The following is a 25,140-nucleotide window of genomic DNA, read 5'->3' on the forward strand; positions in this document are numbered from 1 at the left end:
TAGATGTGCTCAGTCCTCAACACCCAAGTAAAATGTCATTTCTTCCACGAAGCGCTCCTTGAATTTGCCATTGCCTACCTCTCCTCTGCAGAGGAATCAAAGCAATCTTTTCCCCAATCCTAATCAGGCTATTTCTTTCCTTTCTGGATGTCCCTCGGTGGTTACTCATTGCTTGCTCTTAGATAAAAGATCAAAACTCTGAGCATTCCTTACAAGGTCCTTATCCATCTGTCTCGCCTTGGACTTTCCAACCTTGTTCCTTTCCACATGTGTGATGATTGATCTCATGTGCCAACCTGACTGGGCCACAAGGTGACCAGTTGATCAAATCTGGGTATTTCTGCAAGAGTGAGTTTGCATGAGAATAACATTGAAATGCATGGGGCCAGCCCCGTGGCTCACTAGGCTAATCCTCCACCTTGCGGCGCCGGTACACCAGGTTCTAGTCCCGGTCGGGGCGCCGGATTCTGTCCCGGTTGCCCCTCTTCCAGTCCAGCTCTCTGCTGTGGCCAGGGAGTGCAGTGGAGGATGGCCCAAGTGCTTGGGCCCTGTACCCCATGGGAGACCAGGATAAGTACCTGGCTCCTGCCATCGGATCAGCATGGTGCGCCGGCTGCAGTGCGCTGGCCGCAGCGGCTGTTGGAGGGTGAACCAACGGCAAAGGAAGACCTTTCTCTCTGTCTCTCTCTCTCACTGTCCACTCTGCCTGTCAAAAAAATAAATAAAAAATAAAAAAAAGAAAGAAATGCATGGACTTCACACAGTAGTTTGCCCTTTCTCATGGGGGTGGGCCTCGTGCATCCAGCTGAAGGTCTGAACAGACACAATAGCAGGTGGGTCCAAATAGGAGGGGATTCTTCCGACCTGAGTGCCTTCAGCTTTTGCTCTTGCCTTCTAACTGAACTGAATGAAGTGCTCCTTCTCCCTGGGTTTCGACCCTGGCTTCTACTTCTCAGATTGGAACCACACCACTTGGTTCTCAGGTCTGTGGACTCCGATGGGACCTAAACCACTGGCTCTCCCGGGTCTTCCCCTCTCTCACCTGTCTAGTAGACCTTGAATTTTGTCAGCCTCCATAAACACGTGGGCCAATTCATTAGCATGACTCTCCGTTTCTCTGTAATACTGGTTCTTTTGCTCTACAGGGCCCTGATTGGTAGAATCCCCCACCACTCTCATTTCCCCTGGAAATCCTGGCCTTTAGTTCCTTGTAAGCATTAAACCCCTTGCCTCCAGGGGAACCTGCTACACTTCCTTCATGTCCTCACTAAAGGCGCAGCTTAACCACCTCTTCCTAAAGCAAACCTGACCCCATGACTGCCCCATGTAGTCCCTTTAAAACATCTTTCCTGGGGGCCGGTGCTGTGGCACAGCGGGTTAAGCTGCTGCTTGTAACATCGGTATCCTGTATCAGAGGGCTGGCTGGAGTCCTGGCTGCTCCACTGCTGATCCAGCTTCCTGCTAATGCACCTGGGAAGGCAGTGGAAGATGGCCCAGGTGCTTGGGCCCCTGCACCCACATGGGAGAACTGGATGGAATTCTTGGCTCAGACCTGGCTGTTGTGGCCATTTGGGGGGTAAACCAGCAGATGGAAGACTCTCTCTCTCTCTCTCTCTTCATCTCTTTCTCTCTCTCTCTGTCTCTCTTCATCTCTTTCTCTCTCTCTGTCACTCTGCCTTTCAAATAAATAAATGCTTAAAAAAAACTTCCTTCCTATACTTGCCACAGCTGTAAATAGAAGTTTCCTTGTGAACTTACTCTTCAAGGTCCAAGCTTCCTGTTCCTCGAGGTGGAGTCGCACACGGAGTGAAGGCGGTGAGTGGCTGGATCCCCGTGCTTGCGGCTGGCATTACCCTGAAGGCATCGCATCCTGCAGAAGAAAACAGAAACGTCAGGAGAAGGCAGGGAAATAAACAAGCTGCCTGCTCGAATGTGTGTCAAGAAATGTAAACCCTGAAGAAAAAGGTGAGTTCCCTCTCCGGTTAGAATAATGATTATATCTCAACCACAGCTTAGAAAGAAGTCAATCTGATTCAGGTGCCTAGGTGTTTCTGGCTGGGTAATCCAGCTTGGGGTTTTCAAAGTGTGTGTGTGTGTGTGTGTGTGTGTGTGTTGCTGGATTGCTGGATGATAGCAAATGACTAAGAATCAGGGCAGATGAAATTCTTTTTTTTTTTTTCAATTTATTTATTTGAAAGTCAGAGTTATACACAGAGAGAAGGAGAGGCAGAGAGCAAGAGAGAGAGGTCTTCCATCCGCTGGTTCACTCCCCAGATGGCCGCAATGGCCAGAGCTCTGCCGATCCGAAACCAGGGGCCAGGAGCTTCTTCTGGGTTTCCCACATGGGTGCAGGGGCCCAAGGGCTTGGACCATCTTCTACTGCTTTCCCAGGCCATAGCAGAGAGCTGGATCAGAAGTGGAGCAGCTGGGACTAGAACGAGCGCCCATATGGGATACTGGCACTGCAGGCGGCAGCTTAACCCCCTACGCCACAGCGCCGACCCAGTGAAATTCTAATTTTTGTTGCTTCACTTAATCCGTCTCCCACTTTGCATAAGGACTTCCATATGGTGCTAACATGAGTGCTAGCCCGTATTTCTTTAAGACGTACACATTGTAGTTCTTGGGTGTGCTGATTGTCTTCAGTTCCCGGAGACACCGTGTGAGGGTCCTTGGTGCAAGGCCCTCCTGAACACTGAGCTAACTCCAGCCGAACTTCTGCAGGCTGATGGCACTGTTGCTTCTCAAGGGCCTGGCAGGTTCCCCTTCTGTCCCCTCTGCCTTGTGCCTCCCTTCTTCCTCCCACACACTGACTTGGCTAGTTCCCATCAGAGGTTTGGCATGGGATAGTATTGTTTAATTTTAATTTTACTTAACTTTATTTTATTTAAAAGGCAGAGAGAGAGAGAGAGATACACACACACAATAACAGACAGAGATCTTCCATCCCTGGGTTCATCCCCGAAATGCTTACAGGAGTGAGATCATTCTTTCACTACCCTATAATGCATTAAGTTCTGTTTTCAATTCTCCAAAAGACACAATGTGAAATCAACCGAAGAAAGGGGCTTGAACATGATATTGAAGACTTTGTTCATGTAGGAGGTCAGCAGTTAGTTAACGTGTATTCTCTTGAGAGTCTTGCTTGAGATCCACGCTGTGGTAGATGCTGGGGAGCCCCCAAAGCAGGGGGTGGCCTCTTTGCTTCCCCACTTCACTCATATTTCCTGGACACTTATCACCCGCAGCGCTGAAGACAGTGTCGCTGTTGAAAAGCCAGAGCCATTGAAGCAGGGGAAGGAAGGAAGTGAGCAAAGTCGCTGTTCCTTGCTGGGAGGTACGGAGTGTTCACACTGAGAGATGAGAGGGGACAGGAAGCACTCCCTGGGCTTGTTCTCGCTTGGGTTCTCTCTGCCTGGTTGCCTGGAATGCCGTTCCCCCAGATGGCTGCACGGCCAACGCCCTCTCATTTGTCAAGTCTTTCTTTACATGTCACCTTCTTGGGGACCCCTCCCTGGCCGTCCTGTTTAAAAACTGCCATCCCCACCCGTGAACCATTCCCCACCTTGCCCACTCAAACCTCTTTAACCTTTCCAGTTATGTCTTCTTCCTACAGGCTTATCGTCTTTAGTTCACTGTAGAATACACTGATTGTTTTCATATGTGAGTTGTGTTTGCTGTTTCCTTAATGTCCCCCACCCTCTCCCTATTAAAATATGTTTTGGGGTGAGCACTTAGCACAACACTGAAGACACAGCTTGGGAAGCCCAAATCCTGTAGCCGAGTCCCTGGGCTTAAGTCCTAGCTCTGCACCTGATTCCATCTTCCTGCTAATGTGCACCCTGGGTGGCAACAGGGGATGGCTCAAGTTCTTGGGTTCCTGTCACCCACGTAGGAGATCTAGATTGAGTTCTGAGTGCCTGGCTTTGTGGGCTAATCAGAAGTGAACTAGCAGATGGGAACTCTTCGCCTGCCTTCTAAAATGAAAATCAATAAATAAGAATGAGTCCTCTAAAAGATTATCAGTTGTATGGCCGGTGCCGCGGCTCACTAGGCTAATCCTCTACCTGCGGCACCGGCACACCAGGTTCTAGTCCTGGTTGGGGGGCCGGATTCTGTCCCGGTTGCTCCTCTTCCAGTCCAGCTCTCTGCTGTGGCCCGGGAGTGCAGTGGAGGATGGCCCATGTCCTTGGGCCCTGCACCTGAATGGGAGACCAGGAAGAAGCACCTGGCTCCTAGCTTTGGATCGGTGCAGTATGCCGGCTGCAACGCGCCGACTGTAGTGGTCACTTGGGGGGTGAACCAACGGCAAAAGGAAGACCTTTCTCTCTGTCTCTCTCTCTCTCACTGTCTAACTCTGCCTGTCAAAAAAAAAAAAAAAAAAGATTATCTTTTGTATTCATTAGTATTCCTGAAGTGTCTGGAAGAGTGCTTGGCATATGATAGACGCTTGACAAATGTGTGTTGGGATGATGCATGGCGTGGGTGCATATTTTTAGGGAAGACTTCTTTTGTCTACCTTTAGAGGCATCATTGCACTGGCATCGACAAATGATTGATCAACCTCTAATTCCTCTTGATTCCTGGTTTCCCATAGCTGAGCGAGAACCCTGGAGTGGCCATTATTTTTGCTGAGTGAGCTGTTCCATGTGCACCCCACCCGTGAGACAGGAGTTAAGGTGATGATGGTTCAGACTTTGGGTGCTGAATACAGGGAATGGGTGGAGAAGAACATTCAGGATGGGCCTTAAACAGGTCGAGTGTAGGTAAGAGAAGGCCATCGGGAGGAGCACTGCTGGGAGAGTGCCCTGTAAGCACAGGTGCAGAGGAGGAAAAAAAACACTGGGGAGAAGGCCTGTGGGTTACAGAGAAGGGAGGTGAAACTGGAAGGAGGTAAAGTGATGGTAAAGGACAATCTGAAGGAGTAAAGCTGGAGGGGATTAATTGAGGTTGAATAAATTAATGTCCAGGGAAAACATTAAAAAAAAACTGAAAACTTTTCAACTTTTTATTAAGAAAATTTTCTGATGTACAGAAATGTATGTAATAGCGTATCACTATCCGCACACTTCGTGTGGATGCACACTGAGAGTGTGCATGCCTCTCAGCTAGATGCAGCAGGTGGAACAACAGCTTTTTGATTGGGTTGTATTTCCTTTACCAAGAACCTACAGACGGTGGGTCATGTGATTACCTGATGTGAACAGGAAATATTGCTTCAGTTGTTGCAATATGACTTAGGATTCACCATGGGATCACATGTGCTCATTTTAATTTTGATGGAGTTGAGACTATAATAGCATTTCTGTATGCTTGACCCTCCGATGTGAACCACCCTAGGAAGTCACCATTTGTTAAATGAAGGATGAAGGGAACGCAGTGCTGTTTGGTTCAACGCATCTGTAATCACCGTCTTTGCCAGTAAAATCTGTTTGCTGTGTTCCTGCTAGCCGGAGTGAGATGAAAAATGTTGTGTTGTTCTTCTCGAAAGATAATGAAAGCTTTTGTGGCTAATATTTTATGCCAAACATTCCCTGAGGACCAAGGACTGATTCACGGTTCACCATTTGAACCACTCATCTGGAAAAAAAATAAAAAAGATAAAAGAGGGAAGTATGAAGGTGAAACCAGCGAGGAAAATGATACTTTTCCTGACATGCAGTTATTTCTGACTTCTGGACTCCTTCCTCCCCAGCTCCCTGGTGTGCCTCTGTTGCTTTGTGTCTTCATTTGGACCCAGTGTTTCTTTCAATGGCTGTCAATTCTTAGGCCTGGGAGATGATCTATTCTTGTCACTCACAAATCCTCTTGTGGGTGATTTGTTAAAATGGCCAAGAGAGAATTCAAATGGTTCCAGAGTCTCTTTTTCAAAACCACAGACAAAGTGAACGCACTGAGGTTGAGTCGTGTGATAATGAGGTGCTTTGTCTTCCATGCCTAAGGAAATTCCCCTGGAGGGAGGCCAAGACGAATGATCTGACATTCAGTTCTTGGACGGTAGAGGGTCATATTCCAGGGAGCTTCCTGGCTGTTTAGTTCCCAGGAGAAATGTCCCTGTCTGTGTAGTCCTCATTCTGACGGGGTGGGGATTAGTGGTGGTGGGACATGACATTGCTTTGGAATAGATTGCCAGAGTCACCCAGCTAACAGACATCCGTGAGACTTGCGTGTCAGTTGGCTGATTCTGTAAGTAGAAGGCATGAGGCAGAGAATTGTGTCCAGTTCCTTGGGAAGAAGTTCTTACTTTGCAACACATAGTTCCTCATTGCTTCTATTTCTCTGGCTCATGAAAACAGACGTTCTTAAAATTAATTTAGGAAAAATTAGATATATTTGAAAGGCAGGAGACACAGAGGGAGGGGGAAAGAGAGAGAGAGAGTTCTGGAGGGAGAGAACTCTCATCCACTGGTTCACTTCCCAAATGTTAGCAATGGCTAGGGCTGGGCCAGGCTGGGCTGGGGCTGGAGCAAGGAGCCAGGAACACAACCCAGGTTCCCCATATGCATGGTAGAAACTCAACCACTTGAGCCATCACCACGGCCTCCCAGGGTCTGCTTTAGGAGAAAGCTGAAATCAGGAGGTGAAGCTGAGAACTGAACCTAAGAACTCTAATGTGCGATGCAGGCATATTAACTTCTAAGCTAAACATGTACCCCCAAATCCATTTTTAATTGCCCAAGTAACACATGAATACAATCTCACTGTTAAAAAAAAAAAAAAAACCTATACAGATAAAGGCAAAAATTTCCTTTAATTCTTGCTATGGTCTGAATATGTTTCCCAAAGTTTGCGTATGGAAACTGAATAGCCAACAATATAGTATGAAGATTTGGAGCCTTGTAGGAATTGGTTAAGTTATGAAGGTGGAGCCCTTGTGGATGGAATTAGGGTACCCTTCCAGAAGGCTTCAAGAGCGGGTTCACTCCCTTCTCTATCACTTCCACCTGAGGATGCTGCACTTGTCCCCTCTGGAGGACACAGGGTACAAGGCGCCATCTTGGAAGTGGGGACTGGACCTGCAGCAGGCCCCCCACCTGCTGGTGCCTTGGTCTTGGGCTTCCTGTGCCTCCAGGACTGGGAGAAAAACGTTTTTATTGTTTATAAATTACCTAGTTTGTGATATTTTGTTAAAGTAGCATAAATAGGATAATTCTCTAGCCATCGACTTCCTTTCTTTGAGATAACTGCTGTGATCAGTTTGCTGTAAGTGTGTCAGGTGTTCTCATACGCATGACCACATGTATGTAGTTGTACGCCTCTGCGGCTGTTTTCTGTAGTGCTGTGCAGTTTGCAGTTTGCAATGAACCATGTGTCTTTGAAGTCTCTTCCTAGGGACCATTTATTTGATTTTTCCCATATAAACCTTCATTTTTCGTTGTTGTTACATTATGTTCTGTGTGCTTATACCGAAATGTAAGGAGTCTCCCTATGGAAGGCTCTGTAAGTTGTTTCCATTTTTTTTTCTATTTTAAACATTATTATAACAAATTTTTTTTGCTGCTTTGTATACACATATGAGTAATGGTTTGGGACAGATGAAAACCAGGGCTAACACCTGGCAGTGAATTATTGATTTAAAGGTATTACTTTTTTAAAAAGATTATTTATTTGAAATTCAGAGTCACAGGGAGGGAAAAACAGATAGAGAGAGATTTTCCAACTGCTGGTTCACTCCCTAGATGGCTACAACAGCCAGGGCTGGGCCAGGCCGAAGGCAAGAGCCAAGAGCTTCATCTGCGTCTCCCACGTGAGCACAGGAGCCCAAACACTTGGGTCATCTTCTGTGGCTTTCCCCAGGCCGTTAGCAGGGAGCTGGATCAGAAATGGAGCAGCTGGGACACAAATTGGTGCCCTTGCGGGATGCCGGCATCGCAGTGGCTTTACCCACTGTTTCACAACAGCAGCCCCAAAACGTGTGAATTTTTTTAGAGACTGCCAACTTGCCACCCAAGACAGGTTTAACAATGTACCCACCATGGTGTAGGAAGGACCCTAGTTTCCCATTTGGATATAACAGCCTTGAATTTTTACCACTCTGATTTGCAAAAACATAGTATCTCACTGTCTGTCATAAGTTATGCTTCCATGAGAATTGATGGGTTGAGTAACTTCATTAATCACCAATATTTCCTCTTCTACACATTGCCTGTGGGGCTGGTGTTGGGGTGCAGCAGTTTAAGTCACCACCTGTGATGCTGGTATCCCATGTGAACACAGGTTCGAGTTCTGACTGCTCCACCTCTGATCTAGTTCTCTACTAATGCACCTGGAAAAGCCATAGAAGATGGCCCAACTTCTCTTTCTCTTTGCCTTTGTCTATGTGCAATTCTGCCTTTCAAATAAATAAACAATTTTTTTTTTCCAAAAAAATGAGGGGGCGGGGGGCGGCGCTGTGGCATAGCGGGTAAAAGCCGCTGCCTGCAGTGCCAGTATTCCATATGAATGCCAGTTCAAGTCCCAGCTGCTCTACTCTCATCCAGTTCTCTGCTATGGCCTGGAAAAGCAGTAGAAGATGGCCCAAGTGCTTGGGCCCCTGCACCCATGTGGGAGACCTGGAAGAAGCTCCTGATTCCTGGCTTTGGTTTGGCCTAGCTTGGCCATTGCAGCCATTTGGGGAGTGAACCAGTGGATGGAGGACTTCTATTTCTTTTTGCCTCTGCCTCTATGTAACTTTGCATTTCAAACAAATGAATAAAACTTAAAAAAAAAAAAAAAAAAGATGGCCCAAGTGCTTAGGCCCCTGCCACCCATGTGGGAAACCTAGATGATGAGTTCCAGGCTCTCCCTTTCTCTCTGTAAATAAATAAAATAAATCCTAAACAAACAAAAAAGCAAGAAAGCAAATTCTCTTAATTTGAGAGACAGAGTCCCCAGAGGCCGGCCGTGGTCAGGGCTAGTGGGAATGAGGGAAATCAAGGGCAGGAGCCGGAAGGAGGTCCTGGTCTCCAGTGCAGGTGCCAAGACCACATCCCCTGGGGCCATCACTGTTGCCTCCCAGGGTTCACATTAGCAGGAAGATGGAGTCAGGAGGTGGAGCCAGAGGTCAAACTCAGGTGGTCTGGGGCCGGTGCTATGGTGTAGTGGGTAAAGCCGCCGCCTACAGTGCTGGCATCCTATATGGGCACCAGTTTGAATCCTGGCTGCTCCACTTACGATCCAGCTCTCTGCTATGGCCTGGGAAAGCAGTGGAAGGTGGCCCAAGTCCTTGGGCCCTTGCACCCGTGTGGGAGACCAAAGCTCCTGGCTCCTGGCTTCAGATCAACGCAGTTCAGGCTGTTGTGGCTAATTGGGGAATGAACCATTGGATGGAAGACCTCTCTCTCTCTCTCTCTCTCTCTCTCTCTCTCCCCCTCCCTCCTCTCTCCGTGTAATTCTGACTTCCAAATAAATAAATAAATCTTTAAAAAAAAAACACACACACAACTCAGGTGCTCTGATGTGAGTCATAAGGATCTTAACTGCCAAGCCAAACACCTACCCCCAGACTGCCTTCCACGTTTCTTTTCTCAAACATACACTTGCGTAATTACAGAACGTGTGTGTCCTTGGATTGGGAAGAAAGGAAGTGCTTAGATCTGTGACAGCCCCACTCACCAAGTGCACTGCCTGTACTGAAGTGTGCTTTCTCCCTGGTCTCTCCCTGAGTCGAGAGTCTAGTGGTGCTGGGGAGCAATTACCCGGAGTTCTGCTCTCCAGGCCAAGGACACGTTTGGTTTAGATGCGATGCCCCTTTGTTTGAGGCCTGACTGCAGGAGCCTGGGAGTCCTGCCTGGGATCTGAAATGGTCTGGAAAGCTGACAGCTATTAACTGGCGAGCAGGCCAGCTCTCCCAGTCTTTGATCTCTTTGCTTTGTGGTTTTAGAAATTGCTATTGTCATATCCTCAAGCACAGAGATTCTTGCCTCAGCTCTGTCCTGCCTACTCCTGAACCCATCAAAGGCAATCTCCTTTTCTGTTAAGTATGTGTTTTTGGATTCTTTCTAAGAATTTCCACCCATCTGCTTACACTGCCCTTCTGTCCTTATGCGTTTGTCTACTTTTCCCATCGGATTCCTTAGTACGTTACTCACAGTTGTTGTAAGTTTCTGGTCTGAGAACTCCAGCATTCCTGCCATATCTGATACAGATGCTTGTTTGGTCTTTTGAAGCTGTGGGTTTGGTTTCGTTTTGATTTTGGTTTGTTTTATCTTTTAGTATGCCTTGTAATTTCTTGTTGAAAGGTAGGTATGTTATAAACAGAACTTTGGTAAATTGGCCGTTAGTAACATGGTGGGGACATCAGGTGTTGGGGAAGGGGACGCTGTCTACAGTCAGCATTGTGGTGAGCCTCTGCCCCTGCACTGTGGACGTCAGCATGGCTGGGGATCTTCCTGCAGGTAAGTTAGCATCTGATAAAGCCAGAGCAGTTCAGCCTCTGCTTAGCTGGTTTCTCCTGTGGCCAGATTTTGTTGGGAATGGAATGCAGGGCCAGCACTGTGGTGCAGTGGGTTAGGCTGCCACCTGTGGCATGGGCATCCCACGTGGACACTTGTCTAAGTCCCAGCTGCTCCACTTCTGATCCAGCTCCCTGCTAATGCATCTGGGAAAGCAGCAGAAGATGGCCCAAGTCCTTGGGCATCTCCACCCGGTGGGAGACCTGGATGGAGTTCCTGGCTCCTGGTTTTGATCCAGCCCAGCCCTGGCCATTGCTGCCATTTAGGGGGTGAACCAGCAGATGGAAGATTTATCCCTCTCTCTATAACTCTGCCTTTCGAATTAATTAATAAATTTTTTTTTGTTTTTAAGAACAAAATGCTTTGTCTTATTTAAAAATGGTTCTTTTAACGCCCCTGGCACATACCTGGTGGGCCCACAGGGCATTCAGAAGAGAGGTTCAGTGGTTAGCTTCTTATTTGGAGCTAAGCCAGAAATGGGGCCTCCCTGGGGAGGGCAGGGGACAGACTTGGTGGGGGATGGGGAAACAAGGAAAAGTTAGGAGGCCCTGGCCCCTCCCCCACACAGTGGAACCCAAGTTCACGTCCTCATCCTCGATTACTGGAACACTGGTAAAGAGGAAGCAGCCCATGTTGGAGCAGTCACTCCTAGTTTTTCACGTGTGCAAATTGTTGAACTCTTTATTTATTTAGTATAGGGTTGGTCTTCTGTGTATAAAGTTAATTGAAATTGGATCTTGGTGGAGAATGGGACTGGGAATAGGAGAGGGAGGCAGAAAAGGGGTGAGAGGGTGTATATGATGAAAAGAATCACTATATTCCTAAAGTTATACTTATGAATGCATGAAGTTTGTATTCCTTAAATAAAAGGTTTCTCCGGAAAAAAAAAAAAAAAAGGAAGCAGCCCTTCTTCATTGTACACTCATGACACAGGTTATTTGAATCAAGCCGAGAAATGAAACATGGAATCCAACCACGGGAAAAAAGGTTCCTTTTCCCCCTTCTCCTGCTAGAAGAACAAGGGCAGGGAGTTTTTCTCCAGCAATCTCTGTAGAACCTGGTGTAGCTCCAGGAAGTGAGCTTCACAAATGTGTGCCTCTCCTACCCCTGACTCCCGTAAGACTGGTTCCCTGGGAGCTTTGAACTTGGAGACTTCTCCATACTGAGCCTCAGCAACTGATCCATCAGAGTTACGGTTTTCAGCTTCTGCGTGTGGGTTTCTTTTCTTTTTATTTTCTCTTTCTTCCCCCCCCCCTTTTTTTTTTTGACAGGCAGAGTGGACAGTGAGAGAGAGAGACAAAGAGAAAGGTCTTCCTTTTCCGTTGGTTCACCCTCCAATGGCCACTGTGGCCAGCGCGCTGCAGCCAGCGCACCGCGCTGATCCAAGCCAGGAGCCAGGTGCTTCTCCTGGTCTCCCATGGGGTGCAGGGCCCAAGCACTTGGGCCATCCTCCACTGCACTCCCGGGCCACAGCAGAGAGCTGGCCTGGAAGAGGGGCAACCGGGACAGAACCTGGCACCCCGACTGTGCCAGTGCCACAGGCAGAGGATTAGCCTATTGAGCTGCGATGCAGGCTGTGCGTGTGGGTTTCTGCTATGGTAAGCTGGGATCCTCTCTATTCTATTCTATTCTCTCTAGTTTTGAGACGGCAGATGTCAAAGGTCTAGGAGGAGGTGTGGCTTTGGTGATGGCTTTGGAGCAGCAGAATCCTCTTTTGCTTTGGAGGCTGGGTGACGCCGAGTCAGGTTTCGCCGGTTGCCAAACCCCTGTTTGCAAGGCCTGATGGGAAACTGAAGCCATCAGTCAGCAGAAACTGATCAGCAGCTCCTGGGCATCCGCCTCCATGTGGTTTTCACTCATCTGCAGAAACACCAAGGCTTTCCTGAGTCCTCCTCATCATGGAATTCTCAAGGGCAGATCCGAGGCTGTACCGTCCATCCTCTCTCTCTCTCTCTCTCTCTCTCCCTCTCTTGACAACCCTCCCTCTGAGCAAGGCAGGTCTTCATGTCCCCCACCCCTTGCCTTCCATGCCGCATGTTTTAACCCTTAGCTAGATGCTCCACTCACCTGCTTCCTCCACCCACATGCCATCTAGAACCCACCTATGAGCCCAGTGCAGAGATGGAAGAAAGCCTTTGGGGCTAGAGGTGTGGGCGGGGGTGGCGGCCACAGCTGCTCTCTGCCGTGTCCTTTTGGAAGAGCCACCTCTGCTTCCTTGTTCTCTGCTGCCCACGCCCTGGCCGTGTGCTCCCTGCCTCCTCCCACTCCCGCCCAGCTGTTTACCTCCTAACCTCCTAATCCCGGGTGGCCCTCTCTGCCTGCCAGAAGGCTGGTGTGGCATCTTCTGAAGGGTGTGGGGACCAGCTGCCACAGAGCCCGGGTGTCCCGAGGAAGCCCAGCGGCCACTCCCACTAGGGGTGTGCTCTCCTGGCTCCCCACCCATGAAATGCACTTGACACTGACCAGGTGAATGCTTCAGTGTCTAGTCACTGGGGTGGTTTCAGCTCCCATCGGCTGCTGTTGAGTCCTGAACCTGTTTGTCCAGGTGGGTGCTGTCTACCTTACGTGGTAAGATCTTGAAAGCCAGAGAGAGAGGGAGAGAGAGAGAGACTGAGACTAATTCTGTGCAATCCTCTTTATACAGTGATTAGCCCAGAACCATAAGCAATTAGGTACCTAATAAATGCTTTCTGGTGGCATAATTCTGTAGGAAATGACTCCCCTAATTATGCGTGTCACGGACCTCTCCTTGGACCCGTGTTTTGACCTTGGCGGAGAAAGGCTCACTCTCCAATTTCCATGTGCACGATTCATTTGATGGTTTGATATGATGCACAGTTCTGAAAATGAACACCCCACTGACAAAGCCAGCAGGATTTTAATTCTGCTTGGGAGACCAAATAGAACAAGAGTGAGGGCATCCCTGTGTCTCCAGGACCTTGACATCAGCCCCACTGAGCAGCCCAGGAGAAAGAGCTGGGAGCAAGAATGAAAATGCTAAGGGGGACCAATGTAAAGGTTTTCTCCAGAGCACATCACAGTTAAAAAAAACAAACCACAAAAACGCCCAGGACTTCCGGCTTCCCTGTGTAGGTCCCTGGCCAGGACGTGTGGCTGGGAGGAAGCAGAGGGAGCCGGCTCTGAGAAGTCACCCTTGCAAGCTGCTGGCTGGCCTGTGCCCAGGGCTGTCCCCCCAGCTGCTTTGTGAAGGTGGCTTCTTCCTGGATAACCTCACCAGCTGGCGTCTGTACAGGACACGCACAGGCACCCTGTGGGAACCCACGCACTGCTAACCTGTGTACCCGGCCTGAGGCTGCCAGGACCTGGGCTTGTCCATTACAGCAAAGGAGGCGGGTTCTCCAGGAAGAAAAAGCCTTCTTGGGTGGGGAGGGGCGAGGAGGGGAGGGAGGCAGGTGGGTGGTAAAGGGGAAAGAGGGGAGGAGGAGGCCCCAGGAAAGAAAGGTGCTCCCTTGTCCCATTTCATTTTTATTTGGAAATGACTTTCCTGTCGCCCTGTGCCCCTGTCCCCCGCCTCTGCTTCCCCTCTGCTTCCTGGTGTTCCAACGGCTTGCTTTGGTGTGTTTGATTCCGTTGCTGGCTTTGCTTTTGTCTGGGTTCCACCTTTGCAGCACTGATCCAAGATTTTTTTTTTTTTTTTTTTTTTGCCCCCTTGCTGGTTCCTGCTGTTTCTAGAACATACTTCAGAGACAGTACTTTTCTTCGGAACTAGGTAAAAAGTCCTATTTTTATAAGACCATTTTTTTTCCTTTCCCTTAAAAAAGTCTCTTTCTCTGATTTCTCTAAGTTTTATTGTTCATTCCCTGTTGGCATCATCTTCTTCCTTTCCTCCCTCTGTCTTACCCTGATTGTTTATGTGTGTGTGTGTGTCTGTGTGTGTGTGTGAACAGGTTTACTGAGATATAATTCACTTACCATATAAGTTGCTCATAAAAAATTTTATTTATCCATTTTCATTTATTTGAAAGGCAGAAGTACACACACAGAGACAGACAGAAATCTTCCAACCTCTCATTCGCTCCCTGAATGCCCACAACAGTTAAGGCTGGGCCAGGCCAAAGCTGGGAGAACTCGATCTGAACGATCATCTGCTGCCTCTCTGGGTACACAGTAGCAGGCAGCTGGAACTGGAAGCGGGTATGGGATGTGCGTCCCAAGCAGTGTTTTTTTTTGTTTGTTTGTTTTTTGTTTGTTTTTTGTTTTGCCAGGCAGAGTTAGACAGTGAGAGAGAGAGAGAGAGACAGAGAGAAAGGTCTTCCTTCCGTTGATTCATCCCCCACATGGCCGCTGTGGCCGGCACTGCGTCGATCTAAGCCAGGAGCCAGGTGCTTCCTCCTGGTCTCCCATGGGGTGCAGGGCCCAAGCACCTGGGCCATCCTCCACTGCACTCCCGGGCCACAGCAGAGAGCTGGCCTGGAAGAGGAGCAACCATGACAGAACCCAGAGAACCAGCGCTGCAGGCAGAGGATTAGCCAAGTGAGCTGTGGTGCCAGCCCAAGTAGAGTTTTAAGCACTGTGTTCAATGCTTGTCCCCAGTATACTTATTTATTTAAAGTGTTTCTCAGTGTATCCACAGGGCTGTGCAACTATCCCCACAGTCAATTCTAGAACATTTTCATTATCCCCGTTAGCAGTCACTTTCCATTCCTCCTCTCCCTCCCAGTCCTCTGGAAACTATTCATCTGTCTTCTGTTTCTTTGGATTGCCTATTCTAGCTATTTCATAGAAATGGAAGCTGGGAATAAATTTTGGTAAGGTGCGTGTGGTGCCGAATCCAGCAGATGGTGTCTTGGATCGCCTTCACTCTCCTGACAGAGGCCTGAATCCTGCCCTAGTGCCACCCAGGATCACCGCCACTCTGTAAACCGGGGTCAGATATAACATCAGAAATAACTGGACATATTTAAAAGCACGAATATCCAGGAGCAGGACGGGGAAGTTCTCCGTTTGCAAAAATATCTCGAGAAATATATGAATAGCTGCACAATTCATTAAAGTCAAATATAGCTAATTTGATGAATGTGGCTCCAAAGCATTCCCACAGAAAAAGAGAAAAAAAGGTTACTTTGAAGCCCTGGGATGGCTGGCATTAGAGGGTAGGCTGCGAGACAGCAGAGAAGGCAGAAGACAGCTTGCTGTGCTCCGCTGAAGAGCTCTCTGATGGGTATAATGTGGTGCTGCGTAGGGTCCGAGAGCCTTACAGAGTTCAGAGCTCCAGTTAATTTATTTTTGATCCTCTGGAACCCTAAGAGCCAGACAGGCCTCCGTGTGGCTGGGCAGAAACAGGTTAAGCTCCAACCACCATGCTGTGCTCAGCGTTCACCCGTTCATCCAAATGTTGCATGAGCACTTGTTCCTGCCAGGTTGATTGGGCTGGGTGCTGGGGACAAAGCCATGAATCAAACAGTTGCCATCCTATCCACGGAACTTTCAGTCTAGGAGGCAAACACATGTTTTTGTTTGCAAGTGCTATGAAGACATTTCTGAGAGTGTGAGGGTACTTCAAAAAGTTTTTGGAAAACGGAATTTAAAGGTAAGTTGGGGTGCAAAAATTGTTGGGATACACGCATACAAGGAGTCTTCAAAACTTCTCATGGAAAATGCAGATTATAAAGAAGCTAGGCACAGGGGGAGAGGCCAGCACTGTGGGGGGAAAGCTACCACCTGCAACACCATCTGTGCTGGTTCGAATCCCAGCTGCTCCACTTCCCATCCAGCTCCCTGCTAATGCACCTGGGAAAGCAGTGGAAGATGACCCAAGTGCTTGGGCCCCTGCACCCATGTGGGAGACCCGGAAGAACCTCCTGGCTCCTGGCTTCAGCCCAGTCCAGCTGTGGCTGTTGCAACCATTTGGGAAGTGAATCAGTGGATAGAAGATCTCTCTTTCTCTCTCTCTCTCTAACTTTGCCTTTCAAATAAATAAACAAATCTTTTTTGGAAAAAAAAGTAAAATAAACTATGCATGGATTTAAATTTTTTGCACCAAAATAAACTTTGTAATTCCTTTTTTCCACTGACTTTTTGATCCTCATATTACAGGAGACCTCTATGTGAATTATATATATTTTATATATATATATATACACATATATATATGTGTATAATTTGTTTGAAAGGCAGAATGACAGAGAGAGGAGAAAAGAGAGAGATCTTCCATCCATTGATTAACTCCACAAACGGCCTCAACAGCTAGGTCTGGGCCAGGCCAAAGCCAGGAGCCAGGAGACTCCACTGAGGTCTCCTATGTGGATGGCAGGGACCCACATACCTGAGCCGTCACCTGCTGCCTTCCCAGGCGCATTATCAGGAAGCTGATCAGAGATGGAGCAGCCAGGACTCAGTCACAAGAGGCGACTTAATCCAACTGTGCCCCAGTGCTGCGTCAGCCTATGGCGCTGGGTCTTTCTTTAAAATGAGTTCCCAGCTCTCTGGCAAGTAAACTCCTTTAAGACTACCCCACCAGTTTCCCAGACCTGCCTGGGTGCAGCCCATCTCAGGGCACGGCTGTAGTCTGAAATCAAGCTGAGATCCCTTGATTGTGTGATAGGAATTCCTACAGTTCTTTCTTTTTCTTCTCTCTCTCTCTTTTTTTGATTATGGTAAAATATTCCCATATATAACACAAAATTTACTATCCTCACCACTTTTGAGAGTACAGTTCAGAGGTATTAATTGCATGCATATTGCTGCACAGCCATCACCGCCATCCATCCAGAACTTTTTTATCTTCTCACACTGAAATTTGAAGTCTGTTAAACTCCACCTTCCTTGCTTCTCTCATCCCTGAAAACTACTATTCTACTTTCCAACCATTCTAGGTACTATAATAAAGGTCATGGAAAATGAAATTAAAAGTTTATTTTGCTGCCCGTTTTTAAAAATTCATGCATAATGTTTTCATAATACATATTTACCATGGAGTTTTGAGGACCTCCTCAAAAGCAGAATCATCCAGTATTTGCCTCTTGGTGACTGGCTTATTTCACTTAGCAAATGTCTTCAAGGCTCATCCAAGTTGTTTATTTTATTTATTTATTTATTTTTTTTGACAGGCAGAGTGGACAGTGAGAGAGAGAGACAGAGAGAAAGGTCTTCCTTTGCCGTTGGTTCACCCTCCAATGGCCGGCGCACCGCGCTGATCCGATGGCAGGAGCCAGGAGCCAGGTGCTTTTCCTGGTCTCCCATGGGGTGCAGGGCCCAAGCACCTGGGCCATCCTCCACTGCACTCCCTGGCCACAGCAGAGAGCTGGCCTGGAAGAGGGGCAACCGGGACAGAATCCGGCGCCCCGACCGGGACTAGAACCCCGTGTGCCGGCGCCGCTAGGCGGAGGATTAGCCTAGGGAGCCGCGGCGCCGGCCGTAGGCTCATCCAAGTTGTAGCATGTGTCCAAAGTTGGGTTTGGCCCTCCAATTAGTATTTCCACAGCTTTTTCCTCACTGATTTGTCAGGAAACCCACACTACACTCAACACGGTTACTGAGCGGAATGTGATGAAGGGAACATCTATAAGGGCAAGATCAGAATTTAAGAAAACCATCAAGGGTGGTGAAGGCCCCGGAGCTAGCAACAGTGGGCGGCTGAAGGGACAAGGGGCAGCAATGATCACCAGAAGCTGCAGGGAGAGCTGTAGGTGGAGACGGGCTGCCACACGGGCTGACGTCTCCTGGAGAGCATAGGCTAGGCAGGGGCTGGGTGAGTGGATCCTCCAAGCTCCACCTCCCTCATCTCCTCCCTCAGTCTTCTGCCCATCCTTCAACCCAACCAGGTACGGAGGGCGAAACTGACCTCCCTGACCACAGAGCTGGTGCAAAGGCTGGACACTGCATCTGGAGGAGCAGACAGCAACCTGTAAAACCACCCTCCACGTGGAGTCAAGTGTGGGGAGAATAGGGAGGCAGAATGGGGTACGCTGGGTTCCTCTACATGAGAAGAGGTGTGGGAGGTACTTGGGAGGAAAAACAGTTCTGGGAGGAGGTTGTGCGTGAGAGAGAAAGAGAATGAGAAGAGAGGGGAAGGAACACTGGGAAGAAACCTCGGGAAGGGGAAGAGATATCTAAAGAGGATTTACTATGGGAAGAGATAAAACTCCCTTCCTGGCATCCCAAGAGACTTTTAGTAAAGATACAGTGGGCTGGCACCGTGGCTCACTAGGCTAATCCTCCGCCTTGCGGCACCGGCACACCGGGTTCTAGTCCCGGTCGGGGCGCCGGATTCTGTCCCGGTTGCCCCTCTTCCAGGCCAGCTCTCTGCTGTGGCCAGGGAGTGCAGTGGAGGATGGCCCAAGTGCTTGGGCCCTGCACCCCATGGGAGACCAGGATAAGTACCTGGCTCCTGCCATCCGATCAGCGTGGTATGCTGGCCGCGGCGGCCATTGGAGGGTGAACCAACGGCAAAGGAAGACCTTTCTTGCTCTCTCTCTCACTGTCCACTCTGCCTGTCAAAAAATAAAAAAAATTTTTAAAAATTTAAAAAATTAAAGATACAGTGGATTTTGAAGAAGGCTTTTTGTGGAACTCTGAATTCTAACCCTAGGTTGGAACCTAGGAACAAGAAAATCCCGTGTTACTTGGTGTGGTAGACCAAACAACAGTCCTCCTAAAGCTGTCCATGACCTAAAATACTCAAAACCTGTTAGGTTATCTGGCAAGGAAGAATCAAGTTCTCAAATGGAATTAAGTCGTCATCCCCTATTGAAATAGGATGGTACCGGGTTATCTGGGTCAGCCCAATGTAGTCCCCAGGATCGTCAGTGGGGAAGAGGGAGGCAGAAGAGCCAGAACGGGTGAGGTGAGACTGACTGGGAGATGGAAGACTCAACTGGACGCTGGACAAAGAGGAAGGCTGCTTTCCCAGTGCCAGACTACAACCCAAAGAGACTCATGATAAGTGCGTGCTGGTTTAAGTCACTAAGTTTGTGACAATTTGCTATAGCAGCCACAGGACACGAATACCCTTGGGTTCTGTGAACACGGGCAAGGTTCAATGAGTGTTGGATGAAAAATATATAACTCTTTATAATGCCCTTAAATCTTGTCTTTCAAGTTAAACCTGTAACCCTTACTAATGAGAGCTTTGATTAAATCCCCCTCTGCTTTCTGATGTGAACCAAAAAGAGGAGCAGCTCCAGTGGCGGCTCAGCCTACACGCTTGCCTGCTGCGCTGCAGGATTGCTGTCATCCTTTCTATCTTGCTTCTCAGGTAGCTGCTCTGAATCCTAATTCCTTGATCAGCGGGTGAGCTCTGTGGTTTTTGTCTTGTGTAGTGTCTTCATCAGAATCGTTTGAGACGCTAGTGCTAGTCCCTTTTGAACAGCCACAGTCTGTTTTCAGGAGTCTCCTTATAGGTAATTTAATGGCCAATCCCTTGAATTAAAAACTTTGCTGTGATGCCCTCTTTTTTGCTTGCACGGACTCATTCAGTCTTGTTGACACACAGACACAGCTGACCTGTGGTGGGAGTAGTTGAAAGACTCTCTAGCAGTAGACGATACCCAGGGAAACAGGTGCTCCAATCTGGGGCACTTACAAGAGATGTTTCTTGAATGTTTCCACAGCTGAATGAAGCATCTCCATGCCTGGCTGAAAAACTGTACAGCATCTGTGGGACAGAGCTGGACAACATTTAATCAAGCAACAGCCAATGTCTCAGAGAAGTAAAATCAAGGTGTGAGCAGGGTTTCATTCCCTGTGATCCAGAAATCCGATTTTGATGAATTTTCTCAGAACAAACACCTAAAAAGCAAAACAACACCTGGAAAAGGTTATTGATGTGGCTTTTTTTCTAACAGCAAAATGTGGAAACCACAACCCAAATCCTCATGCATTAGAGACTGGTTGAATCAACTAGGGACCAGCCAAATAGTGGAGCACTATACAGCCATAAAAAGAAGGAAGGCATTCTCTCTGAACTGATCATGGAGCTATTTCCAGGCTGGAAAGGCAGGGCAAGAGAATACAAAGCTACAATTTGAAAGACAGAGCGTATTTGTTTATCTTCCCAAGAATTTCAGAAAAGATAAGTCATGAACCAATGTGCATGATGACATACAGGGAACAGGTGTGAAAAGAGTGGAAGGAACAGGGGGATGAGTGATAGGGACACTTCTCTGAGTACATTTTTTTCATGTAGTTTTGACATTCAAGTCATGTAAGTGTCTTAAATGTTTAAAAATTAAGTCATAGGTGATTTTTAAAAAAGATTATTTTGGGGCCAGCACTGTGGCATAGGTAAAGTCACCACCTAAGTGCCAGCATCCCATGTGGGTGCTAGTTCAAGTCCCGGCTACTCCACTTCCGATCTAGCTTTCTGCTATGGCCTGGGAAAGCAGTGGAAGATGTCCAAGTCCTTAGGCCCCTGCACCCACGTGGGAGACCTGGAGGAAGCTCCTGGCTCCTGGTTCCTGGCTCCTGGCTTTGGATCAGCACAGCTCCAACCGTTGCGGCCAACTGGGGAGTGAACCAGTGAATGGAAGACCTTTTTCTCCCTCTTTCTCTGTCTCTCTCTGCCTCTCCTTCTCTATGTGTGTAACTCTGACTTTCAAGTAAATAAATAAATCTTTTTAAAAATTATTTATGGGGCCAGTGCTGTGGCATAGTGGATAAAACCACCATCTGCAGTGCCAGAATCCCATATGGATGCCAGTTCTAGTCCTGGCTGCTCCTCTTCCATTCCAGCTCTCTGCTATGGCCTGGGAAAGCAGTGGAAGATGGCCCAAGTCCTTGGGCCCCTGCACCCATGTGGGAGACTTGGAAGAAGCTCCTGGCTCCTGGTTTTGAATCAGCCCAGCTCTGGCCATTGCAGCATTTGGGGAGTGAACCAGTAGATGGAAGATCTCTCTCTCTCTCCCTCTCCCTCTTCCTCACCCTCTCTGCCTCTGCCTCTCTGTTTACTCTGCCCTTTTTTTAAAAAAAAAAGATTTATTAATTTTATTTGAAAGATTTACAGAGAAGGAGAGGCAGAGAGAGAACGAGAGGTCTTCCATCTGATGGTTCACTCCCCAATTGGCCACAACAGCTGGTGCTTCACCTATCCAAAGCCAGGAGCCAGGAGCTTCTTCCAGGTCTCTCACACAGGTGCAGGGGCCCAAGGACTTGGGCTATCTTCCACTGCTCTCCCAGGCCATAGAAGAGAGCTGGATCAGAAATGGAGCAGTCAGGACTAGAACCGGCACCCATATGGGATGCTGGCACTTCAGGCAGTAGCTTTACCCGCTATATGCTACAGTGCTGGCTCCTACTCTGCCTTTCAAATAAATAAATAAATAAATCTTTTTTAAAAAAATATTTATTTAAAAGTCAGAGTTACAGAGAAGGGGAGAGAAAGAGAGAGGTCTTCCCTTTGCTGGTTCACTTCCCAAGTGGCCACAATGACTGAGGCTGGGCCAAGCCAACCCAGGAGCCAGGAGATTCTTCTTGGTCTTCCACATGGGTGGCAGGGCCATCTTCTACTGCTTTCCCAGATTTATTAGCAAGGAGCTGGATTGGAAGTGGAGCAGCCAGGACATGAATTGGCACCTATATGGGATGCTGGCACTGCAGGTGGTGGCTTAGCCTGCTAAGCCACAGTAGACTTTTTAAAAAGCATGTAGGAGCGGGTATTGTGGTACAACAGGTTAAGTAAGCTGACTTGGGATGTCTACATCCAACGTTGGAGTACCTGGGACAGAGTCCCATTTCCACTTCTAATCCACCTTTTTTTCTTTTTTTAAATTGTTATTTGACAGGTAGAGTTATAGACAGTGAGAAAGAGAGACAGAGAGAAAGGTCTTTCTTGGTTCACCCCTAAATGGCTGCTATGGCTAGCGCTGTGCCGATCTGAAGCCAGGAGCCAGGTGCTTCCCCCGGTCTCCCATGTGGGTACAGGGCCCAAACACTTGGGCCGTCCTCCACTGCCTTCCTGAGCCACAGCAGAGCTGGACCCTCTAATCCAGCTTTAAAAAAAAAAAGAAAATAAAAAAGATTTATTTTTATTTATTTGATAGAGTTGCAGAGAGAGGTAGAGAGAGAGGGGTCTTCCACCCGCTGGTTCACTCTCCAAATGGCCACAACGGCCAGAGCTGAGCCGATCCGAAGTCAGGAGCCAGGAGCTTCTCCCAGGTCTCCCATGTTGGTGCAGGGGCCCAAGGACTTGGGGCATCTTCCACTGCTCTCCCAGGCCATAGCAGAGAGCTGGATTGGAAGAGGAGCAGCTGGGACTCGAACTGTCCCATAAGGGCTACTGGCACTGCAGACAAGGGCTTTAACCTGCTGTGCACCCAGCTTCTTACTAACATACACCCTGAATGAGTCCCTGTCACCCATGTGAAAGACCCAGATGGAGTTCTTGGCTCCTGACATTGGCCTGGTCTAGCTCTACCTGTTGTGGGCATTTGGGGAGTGACTGGTGTATATCTCTCTTTTTCTGTCACTCTACCCTCCAAATAACTTAATATAAATACAATAAAACACATGCACATAAAGCTGAAGGCAAACAGAAACAAGTATATCCAAGTGGTTAGGTAGTTTAACAATACAGAGAAAAGTTACAAGTAACTTTTGAGCACTATATCTTGACTGATGGGATACATTCTAGGAAAAGAAAGACCTGCATAGGAGGCTTCTGAAGTAGGGTTATAATTGATTGACTATCTTGTGGATATGGCAACTATGATTGACTAGATTGATTGTGTAGGTAGATCGATTATACAAGATTTTGGGGCTTTCACCATAGGAGGAATGTGGTGTGGAATGGAGAAACACTGTGCTCTTGGCTTAGCACCTTGAAACAAAATCACCCCAAGAGCAATGGCCACATCTAGTACTCAGATGTTGGTTTCCAAATACCATTTCCTCCAAAAAGGAGGGCGTCCATTGACTGCTTGCAAATCATTGGCGGTGGAAGCACAGTGTGTCTGTAACATCTTGTATGCATGGGAGACCAGGAGGAAGCACCTGGCTCCTGGCTTCGGATCAGCACAGCGCACCGGCCATAGCGGCCATTTGGCGGGGGGTGAACCACCGGAAGGAAGACCTTTCTCTCTGTCTCTCTCACTGTCTAACTCTGCCTGTCAAAAAACAAAAAACAAAAACAACAAAACAAAACAAACAAACACACACACACACACACACACACACACACAAAACAAAGAAGAAAGTACTCAAAGACCAACAGGCAAGACCAATGGCATAGCTTGCAGGGCCCAGTGCAAAATGAAAAACGTGGGGTCCCCTGTTGAAATATAACTAAGAGTGTCAAGACAGCAACAGCAGAGGGGTTTTCTAAATACAGGATGTTGAGCACCTGTGCGGTGAAGCAGGCATTGATCATGTGTTAAAAGTTCAGAGGAGGGGCGGGTTCCGTGGCTTAGTAAGTTAAGCCTCTGCTTGCAGTGCCAGCATCCCATGCGGGCACCAGTTTGTGTCCTGGCTGCTCCTCTTCCAATCCAGCTCTCTGCTAATGGCCTGGGACAGTAGTGGAGAATGGCACAAATCTTGGGCCCTTGCACCTTCATGGGAGACCTGGAAGAAGCTCCGGGCTCCTAGCTTTGGATTGGCACAGTTTTGGCTATTGTGGTCATTTGAGGGGGTGAACCAGTGGATGGAGGACCTTTCTCTCTGTCCTTTCTGTAACTCTCTCCCTCTCAAATAAACAGATAAAATCTTTAAAAAAAATTCAGAAGAGCCCACACAGCAGGGCTCCTGGTTAGTTGAGAAAATTTGGGTACAAGACCAAATATAATGGCAGTGGATTACAAATCACTGAATCAAAACATCCATGAGTTTATAGTGACACTATGGATAGTGATGCCATACTACTGTAGATACTGTATTATAATACTATATAAAGGTATTCATGCAGAAGAGGGAAAGCTTTTTTATGAAGAAGGCCAGGTAATAACTGAAAACACAATCAAGCAACTTTTTTTTTTTTTTTTTTTGACAGCCAGAGTGGACAGTGAGAGAGAGAGAGACAGAGAGAAAGGTTTTCCTTTTTCCGCTGGTTCACCCCCCAATGGCCACTGCGGCTGGCGCACTACGTCCGGCGAACCATGCTGATCCGAAGCCAGGTGCTTCTCCTGGTCTCCCATGCGGGTGCAGGGCCCTAGCACTTGGGCCATCCTCCTCTGCACTCCCTGGCCACAGCAGAGAGCTGGACTGGAAGAGGAGCAACTGGGACAGAATCCGGCACCCCAACCAGGACTAGAACCCGGGGTGCCAGCACCGGCCACAATCATGCAATTTTAAAAATTAATATTTTGGAGCCTGGCGTTTTGGTATAGCAGGTTAAGCCTCTACCTTTAACAGTCACCAGCATTCCACATGAGTCCCCGCTGCTCCACTTCTGATCCAGCTCCCAACTATGGCCTGGGAATGCAGTGGAAGATGGCCCAAGTCCTTGGGCCCCTGTACCCACATGGGAGACCCAGAAGAATCTCTTGGCCCCTGGCTTTGGATCCAGCCATTGCAGCCATTTGAGGAGTGAACCAGCAGATGAAAGATTCTCTCTCTCTGCCTTTCAAATAAGTAAATCTTTAAAAAAAAAAAAAAAAGATTGCTACCTCTATCCAGTGCAGCCCAATGAGAAGAGCTGAGACCAAGATTTGTGGTCCATCCAGCCAGGGGCTGAGATCCCCTCTGGGCCATGAGGAAGCAGGGGACTTGATAGCAGTTTACGGTGAGACAACGTCTTTAGATCTTACCTTAAAATTGG

The 25,140-nt window shown here is 48.1% G+C and overlaps 1 protein-coding gene across 1 annotated transcript in view; it reads left to right on the forward strand.

Moving 5' to 3' along the window:
* Nucleotides 1-1,932: 1,932 nt before the first annotated feature.
* The window catches only part of USP6NL (USP6 N-terminal like), a 256,503-nt gene continuing 233,295 nt past the window's right edge, over nt 1,933-25,140 (forward strand). The window contains exon 1 of the mRNA XM_089311764.1: nt 1,933-1,965. The gene's annotated coding sequence lies outside the window, so the exon portion shown is untranslated. The remainder of the gene's footprint in view (nt 1,966-25,140) is intronic.

Source organism: Oryctolagus cuniculus, chromosome 13 (assembly GCF_051225735.1).
Source record: "Oryctolagus cuniculus isolate XC-2025 breed Fujian yellow rabbit chromosome 13, ASM5122573v1, whole genome shotgun sequence".
Taxonomy (NCBI): Eukaryota; Metazoa; Chordata; class Mammalia; order Lagomorpha; family Leporidae; genus Oryctolagus; species Oryctolagus cuniculus.